The 27,714-nt window shown below is 36.3% G+C and overlaps 1 pseudogene; it reads right to left on the bottom strand.

Annotated features, from left to right (window-relative positions):
* Positions 1-1,108: 1,108 nt before the first annotated feature.
* LOC110691633 lies at positions 1,109-27,140 on the bottom strand (annotated as a pseudogene).
* Positions 27,141-27,714: the final 574 nt, after the last annotated feature.

The raw sequence follows: 27,714 nt of genomic DNA, 5'->3' as shown, positions 1-27,714 counted from the left end.
ACAATTCCATCTTCGTTTCCCAAAGTATGTCTCCATGTGGCGCATTGTGTATATGCCGCAATCAATATCGTTGCTTAAAGTTCTCCATGGCATGTTAACCAATTTCACCGTATATGTCGGCATTTTTTCCCCTATCTTGTTTTTATACTTGTTGAATTACATTGCAAAGGCATCCCTTTATTATCAACAAATAAAGTACACATCAGTTATATAAAAAAACATTACATAAAATGATGAAGAACATAAAGGTTATATTTAAAAACATACTAGTTTCTCTGCAAAGTCATGATACTTTTTTTCAAACTGAACACCCTCTACTAGCGGTCTGTTATCAAGTATTTCAACACACTTTGACTTAGTGTTTATGACCATGACATAAAAGTGATCATATGCATACACGGGGAAAAAGAACTGTAACAATTCAAAAAGAAAAAACAATATGTAAATAACATTGACTACATTAGAAAGAACATGATGTATTAAAATAAAGATCATTGAGAAATTATTATACTCACCTTATGTATGAAAAAAAAAAAACATTAAAACAAATTTAAGACATACCAATTGATATCCTTGAATAGATTCCATTTTGCAATCAAGTAACCAAAATTCGATACTTTTAATGAATTTATTGAGCCTAATATCTTAACTATCATCAACGTATGATTCATTGAAGCATAACAAGTTCTATCATATATATATAAAAAAAAAAAAATAATAATAATAATAATAATATTTTCAAAGATAAAATGACAAAACAGGAGGTTATTATCAAATGAACTACTCTTACGAAAGTTTCGTTCGAGAAGAACAATCTCTTTTTGTCATCAATTGCATTCCTTGCATTTAGGATGAGACTCCAAGCATCAATGATGTTGTAGATGTAGACGTTGTCACCAAGTGTTTTAACATTTTCTCTTGCCATAATTGAGTGTCCATCATCATATAAAGGCTCGCTACATAAAAAGAAACAAAATAAGGAAAGCATAAAGGTAAAAATAGTATAATATATAATCTGAAATATTAACTTGGATAAACGGAAAAAAAATACAAAAAAATAAAATAAATTATCATACTCTTTATCAAGTTCACTTGAATCAACATATTCTAGGAAAACATTCTTAAACTCTTCACTTCCATCTATCAAATGAGAGTACTTCACCAGGAAAGGAGACTTGAAAACCTATCCCACCTTCCTAATTCTCTTTGTATTTTTAGGGGAAACACTGCACATTTGAATATAATAAGAATTATATAACTATAAAAATAAAAACACATATTTCTGCTTAAAAGAACGTAAATCTAATTACAAAAGAACATATAGCTAATTAAAAAAGAACATATAGTTTTAATAAACAAAATTTACCTCTTTTCCTCCATTTTTTTTCCTTTCTTTTTTGTCCTTTTTTCCCATCAAGCTTTTTCACATTTGCAACACTGTAATAACACATATATAATTAAACAAATACATAGTACAAAAATATAAAGAACCATGTCAATATCAAAAATATGCAATAGATAAAATAACAAAAATATGATCATACCCCACATTTTTTTCACTTTCTAATACATCACACCCCCCCCCCCCCCAAATCTTCTTTCTCTAAAACATCCCCATCTTCTTCCTTATCAAGTTTGCTGACTTTTGTACTGTCTACCCAGCCGATAAATCTAAATCATGTTCATATTAATGAACATGAACATGTGGTGGTGTGAGCTCGTGACTGAAAATAAGGGGTTGGATAGGTGAAAAGATGTTGATGGATTGTCTTGAATACCAGACATCACTTTCTTCACGACATCATCAATCATGTCCCCAAACCAATCCGATTCAAAGAAGTCAGTGTCCTGACTAAGTATTGATGCTCCCACGGCTTGTTGACTTTGTGCATATTGTTGTACTACATGAGGCAAATTGACTCCGACACACTTGGACCACATGGCTGTGAGATTGTACATAGTGTTCCCACCAATCAACGGGGTTGTATGGAACCTCTCACCTAATTTCAAGATATTGGAGAGGCTGACAAAATCATTGGCAATCCTTTCGGTTACCTCTCGGAGCATTTGATTATACTCCTGACAAATTAATAATCAATTAAATGAGTATTAATAATATTCACTATATTATAAAATAATATGAACTATATCATTAAAATTCACCAAAATAGAACACATTAAAAAATTAAATGTAAACCATTATTGATATTCATACAGAATATATATAAAAATAACATAATTTAATTACAAAAAGATCATTTCATAATAATCTAAGAACATTGAATTAAATTAAAAAAAGAACATATACAATAATATTTGAAAATTTTAAACAAAAATTAGAGTAAATAATAATTATATATCAAAATGAACATTGTTTTGAACTACGATACATAATATTTTATTAAGAACATAACATATAAAATTAAGTACATTACATCAAATAATACATATAAATAGTACATGTACATTTGATGGGACTTTTTTCTCATGTTTTTGTTGTTCTCCACCATTTTGATGTTCTTTTTGTTGTTGCTCTCCTTGAGATTTTTGATGCTCTCCTGTTTTGTTTTGCACTGAAGATGTGCTTAATCTTGCCCACATTGTTCGTTTACATTACTTTCATCCAGTTGCTCTTCCTCTGGTTGGTCCGGTACCACTACCAACTCTTGGTTTATACCTAATAGATGTTGTGGTATTGGAATGTCCACAACAATTGGTGGTTGCACTCTGTCCAACAAAGTACCAAGACCAAAGCCTAACCTCAATTCAATGTCTATTATATCCTTAATAAGATCAATAGTCCAGACCTTAATGAGAGGGAAGTCCCTTCTTTGCTCCAAAGTCATCTTTTGAAGCCGATCAAAGTAGCACACCTACCACAACATAATAAATTTTTAATTTAAAAAAAAACAGATACCAAGACAATTATATGCACATCAAATATGATAAGATAAATACAAGACTAATTTCAACTTGAGTGAAGCATTCATATCCAAAGAAATGGTAAGGGCCCACAGAAAAACCTAGTAACATCTCTTTTCCAACAAAGAACCCACTCAATCAAGCACTCTATAGTGTAACTACACCTCAGAAATGCGATTTACATCGATCGCTGTGTGTAAAAACCTACGTATAAAAAAATAATAATAATAAAGAACGTTTCATATTAAGATAATGCACACCAAAAGTTACTTAGTAAATAATTTTGTGCAACAAACCTGAAATAAGGTTGTTGATTTTGAATACTCTTTAAGCAACAGTTTACAACCAACACAAAAAAACTTCTCTTCCAATCATCTCTAATTTGCTCACAATTTTGTTCATATTATTTGGGAGTACTCCTCCATGGTATCTCTTATAACTATGTAACACCTCCTTATAATCTGCATTGCCATCCTTTGCATCTGCAATTTCCTTTCCTCCAATTGGATTTCCATATATCATGTGCACATCAGCAGCTTTTACATCAAGTAATCTATTTCTATCCAAATCTATTTTCATTCCTACAGCATCAAAATTCGATACAAGTTGTGCTGAAAATTCAAGATAATTGTGGGGAAAATCCAAATGCAAGAAGCCACCAAAACCCATGTCCTTTATAGCTTAAAGCTTATCAACATGGTTAGCCAATTGCTGGACCAAGTGCATCAACGGCATAACAGTTTGCCTCGTTGTCAGCTTTATTCTAATTCCTTCATCACCACTATCATCATCTACGGGTACTATTTCTTTTTGTGCAACTCCTTTCATGTTTTTCTTTAATCTTTGTTGATTCTTTACTGCAACCACTTGTGGAACCTGAACATTCTGATTCATTAGCTACATCTTCCACATATTTATCTTGAACTTTCCCAACCTTCTTTTTACTAAAAATGAAAATAAATAAATAAATAAATCAACATGCAAATTATATAAAAATAATTTAGAATACTAAATTATAAATGACATTACCCTTTTTTCCTTGCAATTTGCTTAAATCGGTAAGGCGTCTTTTTAGTCCCATCATCTGCCCCATGTTCATTGTCTCGCTTTGTTTCATCCTCAATATAAGGCTCTACTAAACCTGATTGATTTGGTATTTCAAGTTCATCCTCAGATCTTCAATACTAAAATAAAGGAGCATAAAATTAAATGCTTATAAAATGAACAATGAGTCTTTAAAAAATGTACACATATACTACAAAATGGTAAAACAAACCAATGTTTTATTTGAAAAAAGAAACATTGTTATCTAAATGAAAAACATAACCAACTAAATTAGCAGTTGTAAAATAAAATCTGCCTACTATTATTTAATCATAAATAGGGTTATGGAATTGTATTTATGTCTTATGATTTTAAGTGATTGATAAAGATGGATTATTAGTGTACTGGTTGTAAAAAGAGGTTATTTCATAAGGTCTTTGATATGAGGCCAACTAATATTCTTACCAACTCATAACCAAACCCCTAGTCCTTCACTTACTTTAATTAACTAACTAATAACCAAACCCCTAAAAGAGTAGTATCAAAATCAGCTATATAACATTGGAAAAGTGTAGGATTAGTCCAAAATTAGTCTTAAATATTATAAAATGATCCTAACCAAGTAAGGGAAAACTACAACGTTCATAACTTCAAAATTAAGCTAACCTCTAAACTATCCTTACCCTAACAATTACTCTTTTGGAAAAAGAAAATTGTTTTCTATTATAAAGAACAATGAGACTATAAAAAAGAACATTTAAATTTTTTTTTTAAAAAAAAAAAAAAAAAAAAAAAAAAAAAAAAAAAAAAACATTAGACTTTTTAATCAACGAATGAGCCGTTTGCCTACGATTGAGGTTATTTCTCCTTATCATAACAATCACTTAATCATGGAAAGAACATTGTTTTTTATTACAAATAACAACCATACTATAACAAAGAACATTCAAACTATCAAAATGAACACACCCAATTCAGAGTTACTTCAAGGTACAAAGAACATCTACTTATACATAATGAACATTACACTACAATAAAAAGAACAAACTAACATGTTACAATACAAAGGCTCACTATATGAAATAATACTCCTACTATTTTTCACAACTACCAATTCAACAATCAAATAAAATATAGTTAAGATCTCAAATAAAACAAAAACAAAGACAAAAAAAAAAAAAAAAAAAAAAAAAAAAAAAAAAAAAAAACAACAACAAAGCCGACATTTCGTAATGATCAGAGGTTGTACTCACTTGGCAATATCCTTGTTAATAGCTTTCAACATCTCAGGGTCCACAATTTGAACCTCAGTACTACCCTTTTTCTTTTCAAGGTAAGCTATTAATTTCTCATCATCTTGTTCTTCATGTTGCACACTACATCACAAAAAAACAAATTACTCACGGATTTACTCAAAATTAAACTTGAAAACTGATCCTATTGACCGTTATTAGTATAGTGTACACTGTATAATTACATAATTAGAGAACCATTTCATTAATAAATATTCATAATCAACTAAAGATTACAAACATAGATTACATTGGAAACATGTAATATAACTTGTTGAAAAAAGCACAAAGGCATTTCATGATTATTTACTTGCTCTGCTAGCAAATTCATAGACTTTTTAATGCAAAATTTAGTAAACTAATCACGCATAGCTAGACAAATCACACTCAATTCAAGTCAACTAAACCAAATAATTTAGATCCGAAAATAATTCACCATCACCAACACGGGAAAAATAAAAAAAAAAAAGGAAATACGAATTTAAAAGAAAAATACGAAAAAAAAAAAAAAGAAAGAAAAATCCTAACCAGCCACACGAATCAACAGTTAAACATGGTAAAAAGCAAAAATAATACTCACTTTGCTAATTCAATTGATAGATCTTTAGTATTATTGCTGAAATAATACAAAAAAATCCTTAAAAAAATTAAAGATTACGAAATTTAACAATAGTAGTCAATAATATACTTTGCATGATTAAATTACACTTACATATCATCTTCTTTCACCATCTTCACGAATTTTTGAAGCCCAATTGTGGTTTTTTGGCCTTAATATATTAGGGTTTTTAGAGAACTTCAATGTTTTTTCCAGAGAGAATTTCACCGGAAAAATCGTTATGAGAGAGATAAACAAGCTTCAAATTGGAGCAGTTAGAAAGAGGGGAAATGGACCCGTTTAAGCGATTGTTCAAAAGGTCTAGAAGACAAAGTTGATCGAGGGAGGAGAGAGAAGAAATGGGTCCTCGGAGATTGAGGGAAGGAAGAGAGAGAGAGAGGGAAGAAATACACATGATAAATATCATCAAGGACCAAATGGAAACTACTCTCACCCCTCTCATGAGACCGAATTGCATTCACTAAACTCAAGCAATCACTTTCAACCACGAGCCTTCGAGCACCAAAATCCGCAGCCATTCGAAGACCCAGAAGGGCAGCCTTTGCCTCAGCAACCCGCGGCTCCCATCGATCTTCCACCATCCAGGCCCCTGCAAGCTGCGCCTGACCATCCTTATCATGAATAATAGCCCCCGCACTGGACCCCAGTCCCTCCTTAAGGCCACCATCGACGTTCAGCTTCACATAGCCCACCTCCGGAGGCTTCCACCGCTGCTTGCGCCTTCCACCTACCTGCAATGGCTGCTCATCTTCCCCCTTCAACTCCTTCATGAGCTTTTCAAACATATTGCACAGATGATTTGGGATCACACTTTTCCTCTTCAAACACCCATTTGTTCCTGGCTAACCAAACTACCCAACAAATAGTCATGAAAAAGCCGTGCTCAGCTTTTGGAAGCAAATCAAGCCCCGCCCAAGCAAACTCCCCAAAATCTCGAAAATTGTCTTTCAACTTAGCAGCTATATCACACTCCTCCCAAATCAACTTTGCTATCACACATTGGCGCAAACAATGTAGCTCAGTTTATTTGGAAGTAACTTTTTTTTTTTACTTTCTTTTTTTACTCGCTGGGTGAAAAGAACACGCGTTCTTCCTTTATCAGCACAATGTTCTTCCTTTTTTTTCTTTTTTTTAAGGCTTGAATTGGACTTGCGTTTTATTACCAAATGGGTGTCATTTTGGGCCAGGTGTACCATGCTCATGGTATACCCGGGTGTAGGGATCAGGAATTATTATCGGACACATCTAACCGGAGAAGATGCTGTAAACCACCGAATTCCGACGGAATTTAACCGGAAAAATCGTTATGAGAGAGATAAACAAGCTTCAAATTGGAGCAGTTAGAAAGAGGGGAAATGGACCCGTTTAAGCGATTGTTCAAAAGGTCTAGAAGACGAAGTTGATCGAGGGAGGAGAGAGAAGAAATGGGTCCTCGGAGATTGAGGGAAGGAAGAGAGAGAGAGAGAGAGAACTCGACCATCGGAAAAATTGACGCCGACTCAATTGGCGGCGCAAGCGTCGGAGGAAGACCAGTTGGAGAGGAGGTTGTTGTGAGGACGGAATCATGGCGGGATTGGAGGAGTGAAGCGGTGTCGTTTTGGAGGGAAGAAGAAGAATTTTGGAGGAGAGAGAAAATTGCAGTAAAGAGGAGAAGAAGAAGTTCCATTGATGGAGGAAGAGGAAGGAGGAGGATGATGATGGCAGGCGGGAAAGAGGTTTGACAAGGGTGTATGTGTTGGCTTTAAAATAATTTTATTTTTTACACATTTACTATTATTAAGAAATCCACAACAATTAAAAAAAAAGGGTTTTTCTATACAGTGCCCCTGAGGTATTGACTTTTCCAAGCTACGCCCACCCATTTTCAAAATTCCACACTGTACCCCTAAGGTCTCTTTAGTGTCTACGATATAACCTTACCCTAATCCCTCCGTTAACTTAAGTTAACTTTCCGTTAACTTCAAATTAAAGAAAAAAAAAACCCAAACACCTCTATCTCCTCCATCACAACCACCTACCACTACACTACACCTCCAACCACACCACCGCCGCACCCCCCAGCCGCACCACCAAGCTGTGCTCCTCTCTCCTCGACCCACCACTTATGAGGCCGAGTCGGTGAGCAATGAACTCGTCGTTAAGAACGAAGGAATTCACTTCAATTTCGACGAGATCGACGGCGATGGTGGGAACTTCGGCGATCATAACGCGGCGAAGTGCATTGGCGATGTTCGAATCGGTTTTCTTAAGCTCGAATTTCATGAAATCATCTCGATTTTTGGATTTCTGGGACGAATTTCGCCCAAAAACATAGAAAACCCTCGCCCAAATTCAATCGATTATACCATGAGATTAGGAATTCTGAGTTTTGATTTGTACTTGATGGATTATTTGATTTAAAATTCTCAGACTTTGATTTGGAATTTGGATTTTTGTAGGATGAGGCGTGGCTGGCGGGAGGGCTGGCAGGAACGGCTGAAAGAGAGGGGAAGGAGTGGCCGGAAAAGGGCGGTCAGGGCGAAGGGGGAGGGAGTGGCCGGAAATGGGGACTGCGGTGGAGGTGTAGTGGTGGGAGGTTGTGAGGGAGGAGAGAGAGGTGGGGTGGTGGTGCGGTTGGAGGTGTAGTGGTGGGTGGTTGTGATGGAGGAGAGAGAGGTGTTTGGTTTTTTTTTTTTTGTTTTTTTTTTAATTTCTTTATTTTGAAGTTAACGGATAGTTAACTTAAGTTAATGGAGGGATTAGGCTATGGTTACATCGTAGTCACTAAAGAGACTTTAGGGGTACAGTGTGGAATTTTGAAAATGGGTGGGCACAGCTTGAAAAAGTCAATACCTCAGGGGCACTGTATAGAAAAACCCAAAAAAAAAAATGAAAGAAACAACCAAGCATTCTTTTCTCGGATTGAATCCATGTCAATCTGTAAAAATGACCCCAAAAAAGTCAACAAGAATACAGGAAAAAGCTCACCTGCTGCTTCTCCTCATCGAGTTTCTCCTGCTCACGATCAGTTAAAACCTCGCGTTTGCTTAATTCTCTAGTCACCAATCAAACTGTCTTGTCTTTGACTCCAAATCATAATTCATCTTTTCTTGTTCTGCCAATATTCTTTGACCATGATCCCCGGGAATGTGCTGCATCTTACAGGGTTCAACAATAACTACAAAAGGTAAGCAAGTTGGAAATTTCTTGTTTGTTCAACCACACATCTCCTTAAAGAGAGAAGATACTGAATAAAATTCAAAATGTGAGCCAAGAACAAAAAAGAAATAATCATGTCCTCTGAATACATCCTCAAATAACAGAAATATAACCATCAAAAGGGTTCATTGTAAACAAGTAGACCTACTGGAAACCTAACAGCAAGCACGAATTAATAAGGTGAACAAAGAGAAGGTAAGGTATATATGTATATTTCCCCTAAAAAAAAGGTATATGTGTATATACTCCCTCCATGTTTTTTTAGTGTTACATTTTGACCGGCACATAGTTTTAGACAATTTAATTGTCTTAAATAAAATAAGAGGTAAAATGGGTAGTTGGAGTATTAAAAAATTGTAAAAGAAAGATAGTAGGGTTAATAGTTTATTGAAAAGTAATGAATGTGAGATGAAAGATATAATAAAAAAACTAATAGTGGGTTTGGGTGGGGACCATGAGAGGAGAAAGATATAATATTTTAATGTAGTTTTTTGCCCAAAAAAAGGAAGTGTAACTGTAATAGACCGGCTTTAGGGGGGTCAGCCGCATATACGGGTCTACGCTAGAAGAGTCAAATACGGGTATCAACAACACACACCACAAAGAGCAAGGGACAAAATCAATTAAGAAGAGGAGAAGGAAAGGAAGCAACCTTAGTCCTAAGATGTTTATTTATGTTTTTTTATATTAGCTAAGTTTCACATGTTAAGCCTTAAGGTCATCCTTGACCATCTTAGTATAAGTAGTATGGGTAGTGTTAGTGGAAAAGGCAGGCAGAAAATTGGTAAGGAAAACTTGGAGAGTTGCAACCTCAAGTTGCTAGGAGATTTGTAGCCTCAAGCTACTACTTGTATCCCTTAACCGTTCAGTTAATGAAGAAGCAATCCTTCACTTAATAATGAGCATTATTGAGTGAAATCAGCCTTAGTCTATTACAATTGGTATCAGAGCGGTAGTCCTGCGGCCGCCGGTACCGAAAACCATCACTCCCTACTATCATTAAAAAAAATAAAAATTAAAATTATAAAAAAAAAAAGAGAGAGAGAGAGCAGACAGTCATGGAAGCTAACACATCGCAACGGCTGTCATCCATAGAAGAGACACTTGCCATCCTCAAAGGGTGATGAACGCCACGGTCGACAAAGCTATGGCGGCTGAGAGAAAGAGGGTTGAGGAGATTCAAGCACCCACAAAGGAATAGCAAGCTGACCAGAGTTCCTTATCCAATCTAGTGGAAATTGAGAACCGTTGGTGTGAATTGAATTCTGGGATACGGGCGCCGACGAAGAGTCGAGTTCAAGCTGAAGGTTTTACACACAAATCAACCGGAGTGCTCAAGTCATACTGTGTAAGAGGCACCGGTGGGGAACGTGGTGATTATTCCGAAAACTTTGACAGCAAGTTGGGTTGCGTAGTTGGAGTATTCGCAGGAAAATTTGATTTGGGTGGAAGGTTTGGTGATTATGGAGCGGGATTTAAGGGTGGTGGTCAAGGTAACTCTGCCGGTGAATCTAGTGGTGGGTTCCGTGGTCTTGCTGGTGGTGTTTGCAACGAATTTGGGGGGGTAGATGGAGAAGGAAACTTAGAGGTGGCCTCAGGTGGTTCACCGGGGGGAAATTCGAGAGAGGGGGGATGCCGGTGAAAGTGGATCCGGCGGTGGCCCAGGATTACTTGGCGGAAAGGGTGATCATGGTTGTAAGGCCACCGCTAGGGGTGGACAGAACAGAGAAGGCCCAAGTTTTGTGATGGGCAGATCCGGTGGTGGACTGGGTTGTTTGGTCGCCGGAGAAAAAGATGGTGCAAGGTTCAAGAGCAGCGATGGCAGAAGCGGCGTAGGTGGAGGCGAAATTATCGTTGAGTCGTCACCATGGATGGTAGCAAGAAGGGGCGGAGACTTTTGTAGTGGTTTTACCGGCGGTGGTTTCTTGGTTGGAGGTGGCTTGTTCGAAAGTGGACTGGAGTACTTTGCAGGGGGTGGAGAGCTTCATGAATGGTGGATACTTGGTGGGTTCCAGAAGCATCATGAAAAAGAGATGAAAGGGAATTTGACTAAGTCAAAATTTAGCTTGGAGAGAAAGTCAGTGATAAAATATGTTAGTAAGGGTATTATGGTAATATGCCTTGAAAATATAATACAAGAATTAAGTCAGCTGCTAGAGTCACGTGCAGCTAAAAGAGAGGAAAGGCTTGAGAGTTTAATTACTACATTGCTAGTGCAAACCCATTTACAGCCCAATCCTTTTTATGAGAGGAATCTTCACTTTGGGCTTAGAAAACTCAGGCCCATTTCTCTACACTTAGTTGCAAAATACAAACTCATTACCCAATTTTCTCACTATCAATCTGCTAACCGTAAGCCCACAAACTTATCAATCTGTAGACCCACTTTGAGGACTTGCTTTTCCTTAGATACTGTCATTTTATTAGTTAATAGTGTCCCACCCATCCCAGTGATACCACCCAATATATTCCAACCCCATTTCTTCAGCCAATTGTTAGACCAAAATGTTCATTGCAATTCCCACAACCCACAGCCTACACATCCCAAGCCCAAGTCAACGAAGTCCAACTCCACCCACAATTCGACCCTCTCTCATGACAAATTGGTGCATTATTCACAACTTTCTGCCATATTAAGGCTACGAAGGGGAGCTCTAAGGCCTCTAACTTTCAACAATGAGCAGAAGTTTTCACTACAGCTCTCTCTGAGTTTCGGCCAATTCAAGAGTGGGATTAGATATCAATGTTGCCGAGGCCGGGATCCACGTGCCGATTATCAACCACCTTGAGGACAAGGTGGAACTTTAGGGGGCCGGTAATGTAATAGACCGGCTTTAGGGGGGGTCAGCCACATATACGGGTCTACGCTAGAAGAGTCAAACACGGGTATCAACAACACAAACCACAAAGAGCAAGGGACAAAATCAATTAAGAAGAGGAGAAGGAAAGGAAGCAACCTTAGTCCTAAGACGTTTATTTATGTTTTTCTATATTAGCTAAGTTTCCCATGTTAAGCCTTAAGGTCATCCTTGACCATCTTAGTATAAGTAGTATGGGTAGTGTTAGTGGAAAAGGCAGGCAGAAAATTGGTAAGGAAAACTTGGAGAGTTGCAACCTCAAGTTGCTAGGAGATTTGTAGCCTCAAGCTACTACTTGTATCCCTTAATCGTTCAGTTAATGAAGAAGCAGTCCTTCACTTAATAATGAGCATTATTGAGTGAAATCAGCCTTAGTCTATTACAGTACACTTTAAAAAACACGGCCGGAAATGGAAAGTGTAACACTTAAAAAAACACAGAGGGAGTAGTAAAACCTAAAGAAGACCTTGTATCAAAGACAAGACTCCATAACAAATATTTGAGAATCAGCTCATGCACTCATGCAAGTCAAGCATTTCTACAATTAGTTCTTAATGGGTTGTTTTAGCTAGGTAAACTAGCTAAAAATATTAGCTTTTTGAATAAAGTATCTGGCAAACAATTATTAACTTATAAGTAATAATAGTGGATAATTTATAGCGAAATGATTTTTAAGCACGTTTTGTCAAGGGTAATAAATTTGACTAACTTAAGGATAGAATAGTCGGTCCACAAATCACAACTATATATACAAACCTCTTTTCCAAAAAATCTTCACCAACCAACTTCTTCGAAATTAGGTAATTGGACTCAAACCTCTACTCTCTTAGCCAAATACTCTTAGAGGTTTAAATTAGTCAAACCTCTCGTTTCCCATGAGAAACCAAACATGTTTTTCATACCCCACTTTTAGTCCACAAGGGCAAATAGAAATGAACCAAGCATACTATAACATAGCAAAAATCCAAACATATGTATCAACAACAGCAACATGGCGTATAATTGAATAAAAACACGTTTTGTGGTTTTGAAAAAATGACCTTTATAAATGCTTGGTGGAGCTTACCTTTCTCTTTGACAATCTAACTCGAGAACATAGCTTTCTCATTGACTTTGAATTGCATTTCATCCAGCATCTAGTTCTTCATGTCAATCTCATTAGCCAGGGTGACGACCATATTTTCAGGATCCTGCAGCTCCAAAATGTACGTTATTACGATTAGAGGCATTTGAACTGGCACTGGAAGAAGCTGGCCCACACGGTATAATTGCATTTCATCCAGCATCTAGTTCTTCATGTTAATCTCATTAGCCAGGGTGACAACCATATCTTCAGGATCCTGCAGCTCCAAAATGTACGTTATTACGATCAGAGGCATTTGAACTGGCACTGGCAGAAGCTGGCCCACACGGTACAATTGCTTCAAGAGATCAGAGTCCCCCAAATCTTCAGCAAAGCCACCAGAAACAAAAGCACACCATATTTCATCCTGTAGTTTCCTTTCAGCTGCCACGGCAGCAGCTTGAACAGGGCTTAATGCAGACATTTTATTATTATCACCACCAAGCCGTAAAGGTCCAGATGGTAGAAGGAAATTGAAATGTTTTCTATTTTCAGCAGAAGCAAGGGTTGTTTTGTGGAGGGAAGCTAGAGGTTGCCACGAAAAAACCCAATTAAACATTTTCCAGAAAAATCAAAGCCTTCTCCTGTGCCAGATATTCCCTTGGACATCGATTCCTCACATTCCTGCGTTTGATGGAGAAAACGTAAATGACAAGGAAAAGATCCTACACAACCTGCTTATGTAATGGCTTATATTACAGCTTTGGGTAAACTATGTAAAACTATTCTGCACAAAATACACAGAAGAAAATTGTATTGAAGATTTGAAGGGTTCCCAAGTAACAACTCATGAAGTCATGAGTTTAACTGCACTAAGGGGATCGGCAATTCCTTTGATGATATCTGGTAACTAAATAGAGAGCAAATATTGTTTGAACGACAAGATTTTGATGCCCAAAAGAACCTCAACTTATGATGGTGAACCATATATTTGAATTTAAATATATAACTAAAGAAACAATTAACGAACTCATGTTGTATGAACTTGAGTTGCTTGGAGTAAAATAATACTGCTCACAGACTCAATATCAAACACTTTTATTTTACAAGCTCATATAGACTGTCACATAACTCAAACTATGAATTTAATCTTGATGCTGACCTTTATAAGTCGATCCCATAGCTGATGGAAACTCGCATTATGAGGACCACGGGCATTATGGCAAAGCTCCTGAAGCATTGTATCCAACACTTCATGAAATGAGTTGAACTCTAACTCCCTGCCAGGCCTCCAAAGCCTCAACTTCACTTCTACCCCACGATTAACATTCAATCCAAGAAGTTCATTCCTCTTGGGACTGCAAGGCCAGCAAGTAAATTTCTATAACTCGATGAGATGCAATATAGAAATTAAACATCCAGGTAAACCTGAAAATAAGCATTGTGTGTGTGTGTGTGTGTGTGCTGCAATACTCATATTTCTATTCAACCCAAGGAACCCATGCTTTTCCCTAGTATAACATTATACACAAAATAATAGGGTACTAAAACCTGAAATGTTCCACTCTGTATACATCATTCTTTTTTGAACCTAGGTACAATGGAACAAGGTTCAGCAGTGCGGACAAGGCTCAAGAGTGCTATAAAATGTACAGGTCTGCAATCTACAATTCAATTCTATAAAGAGTCCATTGTTTATACATCAAAAACAACAGCACAATGTAATGAACTGGTGTTTACTGCCAACTTACTCGTGCAAATAACAGTAAATTATAGAGAAAGATTTATTCTTTGAATAATGTAGATAACCTTATTTTTGTAAGTTGCAAGAAATAATAAGGATGGAAGCTTTAAGATTGATTGATAATGGTGGAAGGGTTACAAACCATAAATTAATAGCTTAAGGCTATCAATCTTCGATAGTGAGTTTAGCTCACAAGTCTCCAATAATGGCTTTAGGATATAACTCTCCAGAAGGTTCTCACTAAATTTTTGCCTACCTATTTCCTTCCCTTCCCTCTCTATTACTATTAACCTAGTGAACTAATATTAGTAGAATACATATACTACCCCTCCTTAGGTTGATCTATTACACACAACAAATCAATACCAACAGATTTTAAAATCATGCCACAATCACCTAACAAAGTCTCATAGCAACAACAATCTAACATCTACACTTTCCTACCAAACTCTATTAAAATCGAAAGTTCAAATAACAATCACCTACAAACACAACCATGCTTCAACAATCAATATTCATTAATATGAAGAAAAAAAAATGAAATATTAACCTAACTAAGTCTCATAGCAACAACAATCTAACATCTACACTTTCCTACCAAACTCTATCAAACTCGAAAGTAAATCGAAAGTTCAAATAACAATCACCTACAAACACAACCATGCTTCAACAATCAACAATATGAAAAAAAAAAAATGAAATTTAACTCCAATCCTTGGACAACCAACAAATTTGGAATTTTAATAATGTGAAAACCAAACCAACAAAATTCACACTTACACTAATCAAAATGAATGAAAACAAAAAAATCAGGGAAAAAAACAAAAACGGGAGGGAGACATACTACATTTCACAAAGAACTTTAACCCACCAATTATGTTTGCGCATAATGGGTTGAACCTGTTTGGCGATGCGCTCCAAAATTTGGTTTGCTTCATCTTGTCGCGATGTTCTTTTCAAAGCTCTAATTTCCTAAACTTTGTTAAGATCACCTAAAATAATCAAAATAAGCTTAAATTATTCTTCAAAAGTAGTAAACACATTGCTCAAATGAAGAACATATCAGTCAAATTAAGTCAATAAATAGTAAATCAATTAATCAACAATAATTAAAACAAATCAAAAAAATCACAAAAACTCTAAAATTACTATAAACCCAATAATTAAAACGATTAAAAAAATTAAGAATACCCTTTAATAATCCCAACTATATCCTTTTTCAAGCATAATTGACTTCTATTAGTCAGAAACTAGACAAAATTATTAATTCTAATTATCTTTCGTTGCTAATGTTTCTGCTATTGCTATTGCTATTGCTATTGGTACTAACTCTGCAATATTTTGTGAAAATTGTGGTCTTGTAGGTCATTGGGTTGAAAAATAACTAAAATATGTCGTAAAATAGTACGAATGTGCTTAACCCCTACCACAAGTACTACCAACCTCCATATCAGAGACCACAACAGGTTGTTACTCCCCCATCTGATTCTGGTCTACCAGAAATCAAAACGATGTTAGCAAGTATGCAGAAGCACATGCCAAGTAGAGATGCGCAAATTGATTCGATCCTAGCACATAACAGCGAGTACAACCAACAAACTACGCGAATGTAATCACCCTGAGAAGTGGTTCAAGATACGATGGGCCCTCTATGCCCAAAGATGATGAATCTGTTATAATAAAAAATGCTAATCTTAATTCTATTATACCAAATGATGTTGTTACTAGTACTGTACAACTCCAGAGAGGGTAATAACTCAAGATAAGATCAGAGATGTACATAAACAAGTTATCAAACTTCCATTCCAAAAAAGACATCTTAAGAGTAAGTTAGTTAAGCAGTTTGGTAAGTTTCTAGAGGTTGTCAAAAATTTGCAGGTCACAGTTCCTTTCACAAACTTAATTACTCAAGTTTCTGCATATTCTAAATTTATGATGGATATATTGACTAGGAAGAAAACCTTTAATGAGGTAGAGATTGTAGCTTTGACAATGAATGTAGTGCTTTATTGCAAAATAAATCTCCACCAAAATTAAAGGATCCTGGTAGTTTTTCTATTCCTTGTCATCTCGGTAATGTCCTTGTTGATAAAGTTTTATGTGATTTGGGTGCTAGTGTAAGTGTTATATCATAATCTGTGAGCTCTAACTTAAATATGGTTAAATTAGTTTGAGGTTTGTCATAAGATGACTAAGAACTTACATCTAGGTTGAGCTTACTTTTCAATACCTCATAAAGTGAAATTTAGGGAATGCTTATCCTACCAGACAATTTCTTCCAGTGAGACGCCCAGTTGTTCCAGGGCGGCTGCTCAGGCAACTAATACTTGTTAATGATTCTATCCTAACTCTAAGAATTTATTAGATTATACTTGCTAACATTACTACAAGATATGCTTCCTATCGATAGCAAGGTTGTATAAAACAAACCCAACATTAAGAGGCCATTGCAGTATAAAAAAAAGTTCTGAGCACATGCAACCTTATCAGCTAAAAAAAAATCTTCAACATTTACCAATTGTAAACACTCATTTATAGAGTACTAGCCGAGCAGAGGGCATGGAAGAATTATGCAAAAACAATTACACTATAGAATGTGTAAGATTTAACAGACAAAATTGAGAAGAGATATTCAACAGAATAGGTAGCTGATTCGACTGCAGAAGAGGAGCGATTATTAATGATGTTCATCAACTCAGCTTTAGGTAGCTGATACTCTTTGAATTTCTCTACAAAATTATTGATACTTTCTCTAGTATCAAAAGCAGCACTCTCAACCAAATAATCATAAAACTAAATCACAAATTGTAAGAAAAACAGCAACAGTAGGCATAATTGTCTCCATATAACGCAATCGAAAACACTGGCATTCAGCTTAAAAAATTGGAAACAAACAAAGTTAAAGTACCAACCTTGAATTCAGACAATGTTAACAAAGACATGGCCTGGGTAGGATCCTTGGCAGCCCCTCTCGTACAAAAAAATCGAGCACTTCGAAATTAGTAAGAATACCAGCACTGATCTTTAAGCTGCAACAATTCCATACCAAGTACTAATTATAATTACTACCTCCGTTTCAAATTATTTGCAACGATTTGACATTTTATAAGCATATAAATAAACCAAATTTAAGATTTAGAATAAATAAATGAATGAGTAATTAAGAGTGAGAATATGTACATTTTCATGTGAGCTCAATTGAAGAAAACCCCAATTACAGAAACTGATGGCTTCTGCACATGTACCAAATACAATTCAACACAAAATAAGCGCAAGTTTCACATTAAACCAACAACTGGAATTAAGCCCCTAAATTTGAAAGTCTAATTAAGCATGCTTGCTAATGTAAAAATCAACCAAAAATAAATTCGAAAACGTTTAATTACCTCGCGAATGATTGAGTTTGATTTTTGGGAAAGTTTGAATATGCCCCCAAATCTTGTTTTCAATTTTTTTGATTTTTGAGTTAGGGTTTAAGGGTTTTATTACATTAATAAATTTTGGGAATGATTGGAAGGTTTTGGAAAATAGGAGCACAGGGCGCAGTGGTCAGTGCAGGGAGAGAAATGAGTGTGATTTTGAGTCCTGGCTTTGTTGTTGGGCCGTCAAATTATAATGATTTTTTAAAGAGCTGTTATGAGTTTGTACGAAGTAAAATTGTTACTCCTATACAAGGTACCGACTTTACTAGGTAAATTTGCTACTCTATATCATAAATAAAGAGTTATATAAGCAAATCGCTGCTCAAATAGTTTTGCAGCTAGAGCAGAGGCTTGCTATGATTAACGTCAAAGTCAATGAGAATACCATATTAACCAGGAGGTACCCTTCAGAGAAAACCATCTTTATTAAGTTGCATTTGTGAACGAACTACACTCCAGTCATCTTTTTGTACTTGGAAAAAGGTGGCATGCAGATTGGTTTCCAAATTCTACATTATCTTTTTAAATCTTTCCTCCTTGGTTTCTTTCCAAACTCAAAACCAAGCCAATTACTTTAGGATTTCTGAATTAAGACGAGCCACAATTTGCTTAATGTTGGATTGAGGGGTGCAATGAATAAATTTCACGAGCTCAAGTCCAAGATCATTATCTTGTAAGGTGCGGGATTCTGGGATGAAGATGAGAATTTGTTGAACAAGCTCAGTGGGAAGGAATGTTGAGGACTTACAGAAATAATTAAAAATCAGTCTTCATACAATTCATCCTCGCCATGATAAATCATGAAAAGTTGAAATCCAGCTCATATGGAGCCTCAAAGAAACTATAGGCTCCACAACTGAACTAAACTTTATTATTGGAAATAATTTCAACTGCAGTTGGTGGTCGGAGAGAATCAAGTACAGCTTGTTTCTCATTGCATAGAGCTAAAGTTGGACCAAGGAAACAACTACCACTAGGTTCAATTTCAATAGAGAAGGAAAGAAAAGAAAAGCTGGGAGAAAGAGAAATAAAAATTTAAATTTGATTTGATGAGGTGTTTATTCCAGCGAAAAAAAGATATGTCAAAACTTGAATTGAGAGCTAACTTATCTATAATTCTTTACCTCGTGAAAATTACAACTAAAGGGTCTCTGTGAGGCATACATCATAGACTCTAGAGAGAATCGGGACCAGGCCACCTCACTCTCTAAGGCACTTTTGAAGTATAAATCATCAAAGGATATACAAATGCCACAACCTCATGAATTAGTCTTCCCTCATTCATCAACAACTCATTTGAAAAGAGATATTACTGTTCCGGACACATTCAGTAATTTTTCCAAGTTAAATTTGAAAAGAAAAATTATTGTTCTGAGCACATTCAGTGAAATATAAATATCTTCCATTAGTGACCATTTTACGTCTTCCTTCAATTCATCAACAGTTCATTTGACTGGGAACAAGTCAGGGTGTACAATGTATGTGAATATTTAGCAGTAAATTATAGGAAAACAAAACATCTTTGTTTGAGGTCTATCATAAGATGACTAAGAAGTTACGTCTAGGTTGAGCTTACTTTTCAATATCTCAGAAAGTGAAATTTAGGGAATGCTTATACTACCAGAAGGATTTCTTCCAGCGAGAAGCCCTGTGGTTCCAGGGGCGGCTGCTCAGGCAACTAATACTTGTTAATGATTCTATCCTAACTCTAAGCATTTATTAGATTATACTTGCTAACATTTACTACATAATATGCTTCCTATCGATAGCAAGGTTGTATAAAACAAAACCTAACATGAAGAGTCCATTGCAGTATAAAAAAAGTTCTGAGCACATGCAACCTTATCAGGTAGAAAACATCAACTAAAAATCACCAACTTTCACCAATTGCAAACACTCATTTACAGAGTACTAGCCGAGCAAAGGGTATGGAAGAATTATGCAAAAACAATTACAACTATAGAACGTATAAGATTTAAAAGACAAAATTGAGAAGAGATATTCAACAGAATAGTACCGGAGCCAATTCGACTGCAGAAGAGGAGCGATTGTTAATGATGTTGATCAACTCAGCTTTAGGTAGCTGATACTTTTTTAATTACTCTATAAAATCATTGATACTTTCTCTAGTCTGATCACAAGCAGCACTCTCAACCAAACAATCATAAACCTAAATACATATTGTAAGAAAAATAGCAACTGTAGGTACAATTGTCTCCATATAACACAATCGAAAACACTGGCATCCAGCTTAAAAAATGGAAATGAACAAAGCTAAAGTATCAACCTTGAATTCAGACGATTTTAACGAAGACATGGCCCGGGTAGTATCCTTGGAAGCCTCTCTGGTACGAAATAAATCGAGCACTTCGAAATAAGTAAGAATACCAGCATTGATCTTTAAGCTGCAACAATTCCATAACAAGTACTAAATATAATTACTACCGCCGTTGCAAATCAACGATTCGACATTTTATAAGCACATTAATAAACCAAATTTAAGATTTAGAATAAATAAATGAATGAGTAATTAAGAGTGAGAAAATGTACATTTTCATGTGAGCTCAATCGAAGAAAACCGCAATGACAGAAACTGATGGCTTCTGCACATGTACCAAATACAATTCAATACAAAATTAGCACAAATTTCACATGAAATAATAAATAAACAACTAGAATTAAAGCCCTAAATTCGAAAGTTTTATTGAGCTTGCTTGCTAATGTAAAAACCAACCAAAAATAAATTCGAAAACGGTTAATTATCTCGCGAATGATTGAGTTCAATTTCTGGGAAAATTTAATTATGCCCCCAAATCTTGTTTTCAATTTTTTTGATCTTTGAGCTAGGGTTTTACAACATTAATTTTGGGAATGACGGGGAGGTTTTGGAAGACAAGGCGACAGGCGCACAGGACGCAGAGGTCAGTGGAGGGAGAGAAATGAGCATGATTTTGAGTCCTGGACTCCTGGCTTATTGGCACATACACTTAGGGGTGTACAAAAATTGGCCCGGACCTGAAACCGGACCTGAACCGACCTGAACCGGACCGGACCTGACCCGGACCTGTTGATTCAGGTCCGGTCCCGGTTCTTAAAAATCCAGGTTCCCGGTCCCGGTCCGGACCCGGTCCAAACCCGGGGTTTTCAGGTCCGGACCTGAAACCCGGGAAAATCGTAGTTAAAAAAAAAAAAAAAAAAAAAAAGAAGAAAACCAAACTTGAAAAATTGAAACTGAGTTTTCGTGGACTTATTTGTATTTTCGGTGGACTCATTTGTATTTTTGGTGTTTGAGAATCGGGACTTTATAGACTTTATGTAGTTTTGTAATTGATAATTTTGGTTTGTATGTAATTATTAAATTATGCAACAGGTCTAAAAATCACAAAACAGGTCCATATGCAGGTCCATATGCAGGTGCAACAGGTTTTGTATTAAAAAAAACGAAAAAGACACAAAACAGGTCCATTCAGGTCCAAACCCGGACCGGACCTGATTTTTCAGGTCTGGCCCGGAACCGGACCTGTTAATTCAGGTCCGGTCCCCGGTCCTCATAATTACCCAATTCAGGTCCCCGGTCCAAACAGGTCCGGTCCGGTTTTGGACCGGTGTACACCCCTACATACACTATTTTAAAACAAGATTTGGGCCGTCAAATTATAAAATCTTTTACCACTCTATAAAATTATTACTCCTATTCAAGGTACCGACTTTACTGGGTAAATCTGCTAATCTATAACATAAATAAAATCTTTTATCGCGCTATAAAATTGTAAAATCTTTTATCGCGCTATAAAATTGTAAAATCTTTTATCGCGCTATAAAATTGTAAAATCTTTTATCGCGCTATAAAATTATAAAATCTTTGTTTGTTTGGTTTTATTCCTCTTGGTCATTGTACTTCTTTTGAATCAAAAAAAATATAATCAAATCGCTGCTTAGTTTTTTATTTTGTCAATTTAGGCCCTGTTCAATTTTTGCCTAGATCCTAGTGTTGGCAAAAATACTTGTACCCCCATCCTAATAACCATATGATACGCGTCTCAGTCCGCAACTCCGCATCACCGCACATCACACACACACCCTCTACGCGCCCTGCTGCTCCTGCCAACGAACACCACCCCTTGCCCCTACAACAATCACAACACCAGCTGCAAATCAGAGCAATTTAGAGAATTGAAGATGTCAAGTATATGCGCACCTCAATTGAGTTCATCCAAATTGATCACAGACATTCACTTATGTATTATATTCAACAAGCAAACTACAAATCCTAATCAAAGCAATAACAAGCAAATATCACAAGAATATTAAAGAGAATTTAAGCCAAAATTCCTTAATTTTATTGGTTGGGAGGAAGATTTGCACAAAGGTTGTAACGATCATGATTTTTAATTGTTGTTGTTGTGGCGACAATAAGACAATGACGAGGCAACAACAGGAGTTGAAGTTGCGTGACTTGCATCAAACAAAGTGACTAAGTCTTGGCGCATAGCGCCTATTGATTTTAGCGCATATAGGATGACAATTTTGCAATTAAAAAGTAATATTAAGATAACTTATAATTTAGTGGTACATTATCCATGCATAATTATAATGATACATAATGATACATTATAATGTACCACTAGAGAGTCAGCTTTTTCCAGAAGTTGAAATTTACAGGATGGTAAAAAGTAGCACTACACTCGTAATAGTCCACAAAAAGTACTATTAAGACAACTTATACTTTAATGGTACATTATACACGCATAATGGTACATAATGATACATTATAATGTACTACTAGAGAGTCAGCTTTTTCTAGAAGCAAAAATTGAATAAGCGGAAATTACTTCCTTACCCTCCTATTTACATAGCTTGCCCATAGGCGCTATGCGCTCAGACTTACTCGCTGCAGATCAGAGGATTGATGAGGAGGAGAGACAAAGAGACGAGTAAACCTCAAACCACCAATCCACCATATATATTTATTTTCAACTTGTGACCTTGAAAATGAACATATGTAGCTTCTAAAATGTACAAATATGACTCTTATAATGAGCATATTCATTATGCTTTGTATACAAAGTATAATAATTATAATGCATAATTGCATATAAACCATTCATTAAACTGAATATTTAACATGAGTGATATGTAGATTATCTGGAGTATGTTATTGTGTTTTTGGATCTCTAATTAGAGATGTGGCAGCATTACTCCAAAGAAATTAGGTGGTTATTGTGCTTCATATTATAAAACACTACTCTTTATAACGTGTTTTATGTGCGGGTAGCTATATGATATGTCTATTTTATATAGTGTTTTATCCCCGTCCCGTGGTCGTTATTAGTAGTGTTTTTGGCTCTTTCGGGCCACTTTTATTACTAATTTGTGTGTTCTAGTGTTTTCGTAGTTTTAGTTGTACTTTACAGGAAATTGCACTCTTGGAGCATTTTCCCGGGCTTTATTGGATCGACTACGGAAGCTAGAAGGACACGACCACTTTTGGAGCCCAAGATCGGTGAGAGCCGGTGATTAAGGGCTCGGTAATTTGGATCACGAGGCATTTGGACCAAGTATTCGAGACCCGAGAGGAAATCCGAATTGGGCCGAGAAATCTAGCCCAATCAAAGTTCAAGCCTCGAAGATGAAGATCGGGCCCGATCGGGCAAGCATACGCCCGATCGGGCGGCTGCGCGCATAAGTGCCCTCAAGGAAAAGGCGCGCCCGATCGGGTGAGCTTAGCTCGATCGGGCGCGGCACATCAGTGAAGGCGTTGTAAAAAAGGCGGGCCCGATCGGGCGCGTGTTTTCTTAGGACTTGATTAAGTTTAGTTTTAATTCTTGTTTTAGGAGAGGTTTATATACGTTTTTTTGTACGGAATTATTACTTACCTCTTTTCTTAGACTTTCTCTCTTTACTTAGTATTTTTCTCTCTCTTAAATTCTCTCTAAACTCTTGTTCTTAATACTCCCTTTAATTCCAGATTATTTTTGGTACAATTTCTTCCCTTTTTAATTTCAGCTATTTTAATTGTTTTCTTGATTATGCTTTTAATTATTTACTTGATTGGTTTAGTTATGATGATTAGTGAGTAGTTCCATTCTAGGGTTTATGGGGATCCATAATTAATATGAAGGGATAGTTTGTTATTATTGATTGTTGATATTGCATGATAATTTCCTATTGAATTGTTTTAATTCTTTGCAATTAGATTATGAATCGAGCAGATGTAATTTGATTGTGGATGTTTAGCAATATTGAATTGATGAATCAAGCAGATGTTGATTTAATATTAAAGGCTATTTTTAATAGGAACTTAGGTCTAGTAAATTGCGAGAGCCTGTTAGATCTATGTTGATTAATAAATTGCGAGAGCCTGTTAATCATATTATCTGTGCGTTGTTAATTATTAATTACTTCGTTCTATCACGGTATATTAATTATTGGTGAACCTGTGACCCTAGGTTTCCTTATTATTGATTCTTTTCTCCCTAAACTTATTCTTCGTAGTATAGAATTCATACTTAAAAACATTGGTTACTTAGATAATTTAGAGTATAATAATTAATTAGAATTAAAAAGACATGTTTCCCTGTGGAGTTCGACCCTACTTCCCTATCTACCTTAGTTAGTGATTTAGGTAATTATTTTTGAATAGGGGATACGACTTTACCCTGTCAAAATTTGGCGTTGTTGCCGGGGAAACGGTTTTATTTTTATTTTCTGATTATATTTTTGTAGTCTAGATTATCCCCCCTTTTTGCCTCAGAGAACATTAGTTCTTTGAGACAAATCTCATATTTTTCTTTAGTTCTTTGTTTATGCCCAGGTGTTCCAGATCAGGTGACATCTCTTTTGATCCTGAGATCGAGCGTTCTTTTCATAGGCAAAGGAGACTCTATAGACAAATTCTGGCGGGTTCTGAGGAGGACAACGATAAAAGAGATCCTCCCCCTAATTCTAGTGATACAGATATTCCTTCAGATTCAGAATCAGAGATGACGGCCCAGAAGAAACTTAGTGACTATTCGCAACTGAAGCTCACAAATTTCCCGCATCTTACTCCCACTCCGGCTCTAGATGGAGTTCAATTTGAGATCAAGCCCCAATTTATCACTATGATGGAAAGGAAGTAGTTCAGCGGAGCTAAGGGTGAAGATCCCAATCTTCACATCGCAAATTTCTGCCAATATTGTAACACCATTAGACAAGCCGGGGTCACGCAAGACCAAATCAGGGAGATTCTTTTTCCCTTTTCATTATGTGGAAAAGCAAAATTATGGTTTAATGGTTTGAATAGAACCGCACTTGGTATTACTGACTGGGAAACTCTTGCTTTGAATTTCTATAATAAATATTATCCTGCAGAGAGAACAGCGGTGCTAAGGAGTGCTATTCAGAACTTCGCTCAAGAGGCCGACGAAACACTATATGAGGCTTGGGAGAGGTTCAAGGATCTACAGAGAGAGTGCCCCCACCACAATCTAGCACAATGGCAATTGATCCAAGCATTTTATAATGGACTTGGAAATTCTTCTAGATCAGTACTAGATTCGGCAGCTAGTGGGAGGTTTATGAATTTAAATGTGGATGATGCAGGACAGGTTATCAAAGACATGGCAATACACAATTCCCAATATGGGAATCCGAGGGGGTTTGCAAATAAGGGAAAACATAATGTCGATTCTGTATCCTTTTTGCAAGCTCAATTAACATCTATTTGTCAAAAATTAGATAATCTTACTGCTGCTCCTAACTCTGTAGCTAATGTTTCTGCTGTTGCTAACCATGAAGCTTTTTGTGAAAATTGTGGAATTGTAGGTCATTGGGAGCAAGATTGTAAGAGCTCTATGGAACAAGTTAATTCCTTTCAAACCTATAGGCAAAATAACCCCTATTCCAATTCCTACAATGCCGGTTATAAAAATCATCCTTATCTTTCATACCGGAGTACCAATGTAAAAAACCCTCCACCTTCATAACAACCACAACAGCAAACACCACCACAGCAAAAATATTATCATCCTAGTGCCGGCCAGAAAAGCCAAGCATCACCCTCATCATCTTCCGACCCTGCCATGACAGAAATTAGAGCAATGCTTGCCAATATGCAAAAGCATATGGAGAGTAGGGATGCACAAATTGATTCTATTCTAGCCCATAATAAAATCATGGACAATCAAATTGCACAACTTTCATCTACCCTACAATCCCGTCAGCAGGGAGCTCTACCATCACAACCTATCCATCCTACAAATCATGCTAATGCAATCACTCTAAGGAGTGGTTCACATTATGATGGACCTCCTATGCCAAAGGAAGATAAACCAGTTCCTGATCTAGATTCCTCTATACCAAACGGTAATCCTGCTAGCCCTGCAGGGCTACAAATAGATACTAACCCTACTAATGTTTCTGTGCAGGGTAAATCGCAGGATAAGGGAGGAGATGTGCAGAGCCCAGTTATCAAGCTTCCATTCCCTAATAGACAACTGAAGACTAAGCTTGATAAACAATTCGGTAAGTTTTTAGAGGTTGTGAAAAACCTGCAGGTAATAGTTCCTTTCATTGATTTAATCACTCAAGTACCTGCTTATGCTAAATTCATGAAAGACATTCTGACTAGGAAAAGGGCCTTTAATGAAGTAGAAATTGTAGCTTTCACGGAGGAGTGTAGAGCTTATTTGAAAAATAAATCCCCTCCTAAATTAAAGGATCCCGGTAGTTTTTCTATCCCTTGTCACATTGGGAATGTTTTTTATTGATAAAGCTCTGTGTGATTTGGGTGCTAGTGTCAATGTCATGCCATCATCTATCTGCGCTAAATTAAATATGGGAGAATTAAAAATTACTAATATAACTTTGCAAATGGCAGATCGTTCGGTAAAATACCCCTTAGGTATTTTAGAGGACGTACCTGTCAGAGTTGGTAAATTTTTTATTCCTGTTGATTTTGTTGTTTTAGATATGGCAGAGGACACACAAATACCCATTATATTAGGTAGGCCATTCCTCCACACTGCAGGAGCGATTATTGATGTGAAAAATGGTAAACTAACCCTTTCTGTAGGTGACGATAATGTTACCTTTAATTTAGGGAAGGTTTTGAAAGGGCCTATGTTAGAGGAAAATTGTTGCTTTATTGATACAATTGATATAATGGACGATATTTGTGATGATAGCTTGCCACATGTTCTTGCGAAGGATCCCTTAGAGGAAGTTCTCTGCGGGAATTTATCTAGCGACAATGCAAGCGTTTGGGTAATGAGGTACAGGATATTGAAAAGGCTCTTTCCTTAGAAGAGTTAAGCCCCAAGGAGATAATGAAGGTAGTAAATTTAGTTCAGGAATCAAAACCTGCAGAGGACAAGAAACCTGAGCTAAAACCTCTCCCTTCTCATTTAAAATATGTTTTTCTCGATGAACAGGAACTACACCCCGTGATCATCAGTACTGCACTCACTGACCTACAATCTTCCCAACTTCTAGGGGTCCTCAAAACCAATAAGAAGGCTATAGGGTACAGTATTGATGATCTCAAGGGTATTAGCCCTGATTTTTGCATGC

The sequence above is a fragment of the Chenopodium quinoa genome, unplaced genomic scaffold, assembly GCF_001683475.1.
Source record: "Chenopodium quinoa cultivar QQ74 unplaced genomic scaffold, ASM168347v1, whole genome shotgun sequence".
NCBI lineage: Eukaryota > Viridiplantae > Streptophyta > Magnoliopsida > Caryophyllales > Amaranthaceae > Chenopodium > Chenopodium quinoa.
Note: the sequence above shows the minus strand (reverse complement) of the source record. Positions and strands in the feature narration are given on the sequence as shown.